General features: G+C 32.7%; 1 pseudogene; it reads left to right on the top strand.

Annotated features, from left to right (window-relative positions):
- Nucleotides 1-3775: 3775 nt before the first annotated feature.
- Nucleotides 3776-3875, top strand: LOC122126314 (annotated as a pseudogene).
- The last annotated feature ends 226 nt before the right edge of the window (nt 3876-4101 follow it).

The following is a 4101-nucleotide window of genomic DNA, read 5'->3' as shown; positions in this document are numbered from 1 at the left end:
GAGAGTCCTAAGAGAGAACATAAAAGTGGAATATACTTTGGTTTCCTCTAAGCATCTTGTTAGCAAAATATATCTTTGAGGTTAGAAGTGATTGAACCAAAAAGTAGTGGAGTACTTATTTTTGTGACACTTTAGACACAAGAAGACTTTCAAGGTAAAAGAAAAAAAGTATAGCTAAATATTTGTGATCACAACTTCTTGGACTGGTTTTGTGGAGACAAAGTTTTACATTAGAGTTTGTCCTCATTAACATAGATGTTGGTTTTTCGTGGCAACCAAATGCAACGTTGAAGTTTAATGGACTCTCTTAGACAAGTAAACAGCATGGTAGAAAAAATGGCAAATAATATTTAGTAAATTAGTTTGGTTAATGACTTTGCCAGAACAAAGAATGAAAGATATAATTCAAAATCACTTCACTTAAAAGTTTGACGAAAGAGTAGTGAAGAGAGATGTAAGAAAACATAGAGGACTTTTCTGTCTCCAGTGGAGTAATGGGTTCTTGATCTTGTTTCTTCCATTCTATCTTCACAAGCTATCAAGGGTGGCTGAGGACTGGATTATCCATTGCAGACAAAGAGAACTCACAGAAGAAAATATTTGTAGCAGATGTAGGTGATTCTTAACCTTAGACAATCTATTTAAATCTGTTCAAAATTCTCTGCTACCCAAAACTGCCCTCTTTGAACAGCTTTGTTTGCTTTTCCCAACACTACCCTTCATTGACTATTTAAAATTTTGAGAGGTCACATTCATCCTCTCTAGAGATGGCTGTTTGGTTGTGATTTTTGTGTGTTTTTGTATTTTGTTGTGTTTTCTAACTAAATTACAAAAGGTTTTGCAAGTGTATTACAGTAAATATGTCCATCTAATTGTCCAATGCTCCTTGATCAGAGTGACTCCTTCTATCATTCTCAACCAACCCCTTCTCCAAGATTTATTTCAGATTTACCACTTCCTTTATCACATATGTACATTGAGTATTCTAGCTGTACATGCCCCTTGTTCCATTTTTTATTCATTCTATGTCTTTACTATAATTCCTCTCTGGTTTCAACTTCCTGATAGTCATTCTGTTAAACTGTCTGTTAATATTTTGAAAGGTTTATATACATTCCACGGAGTTTCAATCCTGCATATACTTGAACTGATGTCAGCTTATATTTCCATAATTCTTTCATCTGCAATAACAATTTGCAAGACTGGAGATGTGAAGCACCTAGACATGATTTTATTCTCATCCATTTGGAAGATTAATCTTCAGTCAACAAGAAAGTTTAAATATGGCTTAGAATATATTCCTAACTACAAAATTTTATAAATGGCTTTGTAAAAAGGTTTGTGATTATTTTATTTTACATGGGATAATATTTTCTACTACCTATAAGTTTTGGAAAAAGAAGAAAACCACGATTTACTACTATAGAGGAATATGGTAGAAACAGAAAGATTTTATGTTTGTCACATCTCTGATGAGTACCCATATTCATGACTTTAAGTCATATTTCTTACTATGTTAGATAGGTAGGGAAAACATAAAACAACATATGATAAGGTATCTATTTGTGACTTTTCAAAATGTACCTTATTAAGTGATGAAACTTACTTTATTAGCTAGTTTTTGGGTTTGTATTATGGGAGGTTGTTCTATTTGACACATTTCTGGAAGGCACCTACTGAACAACACAAATGGTGGGTGGTACTATTTCTACACTTTAATGAATGGTTGAACCTGCTTGGCATTAGTGCTGGATAAATAAATCAACTCTATTTTAATTTGCACCCTAAACTTGAAAAATTTGTAATGTCACTATCGTCTACTTGTCAAATGTTATTTTGGTAAATGTGATTTTTAAAAGATTATTTCAAAAGGAATCTGTTTTCAGGAGATTAAATGTAGGTTGTCATTTGTTTGTGAATGATAACATTTTTATACAACAGAACCAAGTTTTACTGAAGTACCAGTATTTTGAAGCATTAACGATATTATCAATTAATGTTTTTGTGAATTATATTTGACCTGAAGTCAAGTTTTCCTAGCCTTGGTAAACTAATTATGGATCTATTGTTCTAGGAACTAATTTTTTGGCCTACTTATGCTGGACAGAAATCTTTCAGTAATCATCAGAAGAGGAGTATTAAAAATAATTTTGTGACATTTGTGATCTTGGTCACACATATGGGCTGGTCATTTGTTTGAAAGTTTGAATTACTGTACTTTCAGATTTTGTGACCTCATCTTTCATTTTAAGTTGCACTGCATTTCACAATTGCAAACTGCTAATTCCGGTGTCATAAGGAATTGAGATGGATTTTCAATTACTTTCTGTTGACATGTTTCATGAGTCTAGGTGAGAAATCTTGCCCTTGTTATCTGATGAAGCAGATAACTGGGACCTGGGATCCTAGGACCCATGGGTCCTGCAGAAGAGTAATACATTTTAGATATCATATCATAAAATTTGGGTATAATCAGTAGGAAGGCTTCCAAAATTGGAGAAAAATATTTTGGAATCAGTGAGTTAAAACAATAAACAGAGCAGCAGAGTAAAGTCCCTTATAGATTAGGGGAAAACAACAATTTTTTTTTACAATATGAATTCAGAAGACCAAGAACACTTAGAAGGTATCAAAAGTTTATACCAAAGACATTGCATTGATACTTTTTATATTCAAATGTACATTCTAAACCTTATTATTTATATTCCAATCTATTTATTGTAATAAATATCTATTAATTTGTCAAATTATCAATTAATTCTAGTAAGTTTCACTGTGTGAAAAAAATATTAGCACGTATAAAGATAAAATATGTAACTATATATAATATAAGAAAAAGGCACATGTTTTTCAATGTACTGTCGTGGTTAGTGTATCAAAGGCAACTGTGTTTTAAAGTATTATTCCATTATTTCTACCTCAGTGTTGGTAGAGTTGGACCTAAAGCTTTACCATTTGTAGATTTACAGCCTAGATGCAAGAGGAAACACTGTGATCAACATTACCAATTTAAGGCCTAATATCAAGGAGAAACATATAGACTTCTCTTGTAACTATGAAAATATTGGGTGAAAGAAAGGCAGTAGTGTAAATTCCTGCCTGGTTGGATGGTAGAATGGCCAGGACATTAGGTAATCATGCATGTCAAAACTTTTTCACCTTCTTGGCTTTAGCTACTTTTGAAATATTAGGTATAAGAAACAATTATATTTTGATAAAATACCTTCTAGTCTAAACGATTCTGTCTTAATTGTTCATCTCTCTATGATCCTTTTTAACTAAGATTAGTTTTGTTCCAGTAAGACAATCTATGCTGTCAGGGTAAGATATTCTGTTTGGTCTGTTGCTACATGGAAGAAGAGTAAAGGGTCAGGTAGACATTTATGCCAGTAAGACCTCATTTAGGAATTTTAAGCTGCAGAAGTTTAGAAGGAGCTCTTAAGCAAGGCTTGCTTTGAATCCATTAGCTCCACAAAGCTAACTCAGTTGATAAATAAGTACTTGAAAAGCTATCACCTTTGGACCTAGCTATAAAGGCTTCAAAGTATGATCAAATTTAAAATGAAAAAGACTTAAAATAGTCATTGACAAAAAAATTGCAAATGTGAGCAATCGACCAAACAATATGTTTTTTCCAATATACACAGAATTTTAGAGAAGTAAGATCAATAGCATTTTTAGTAACAATAAGGTTTCCTGGTTACAAAAAGTCAACTAAGGATATATGCCTGTATAAAGATTGCATCATTAACTACTTAACTTTACAGGATACTACATGCTTCAGCAGCACATTTACCCAAATTACAACAATATAGAGATTATCATGGCACTTGCACAAGGATGATATGAAAATTTGTGAAGTATTCCATATTTTTCATTCTTCAGATGTAAGAAATGAAAAAAAGTTATTAAAAAATTGATTACAAAAATAGAAGTCATTATGTCAAAAATGAACTTTAGAACTTTGGTGCGGGGAGGGGGCTAGTGAGGAGGATTGAGTGGGGGGGGAAGAGGGAGGATGGGAAGGGATGGGAAGGGGAAACAAAGGAGGAGGCTACAATGCTTGATAAGAAATTTACTCATTATCCTGCCCATGTAATT

This window comes from Dipodomys spectabilis, unplaced genomic scaffold (genome assembly GCF_019054845.1).
Source record: "Dipodomys spectabilis isolate Male_0828 unplaced genomic scaffold, ASM1905484v1 ptg000274l, whole genome shotgun sequence".
NCBI classification, from domain to species: Eukaryota; Metazoa; Chordata; class Mammalia; order Rodentia; family Heteromyidae; genus Dipodomys; species Dipodomys spectabilis.
Note: the sequence above shows the minus strand (reverse complement) of the source record. Positions and strands in the feature narration are given on the sequence as shown.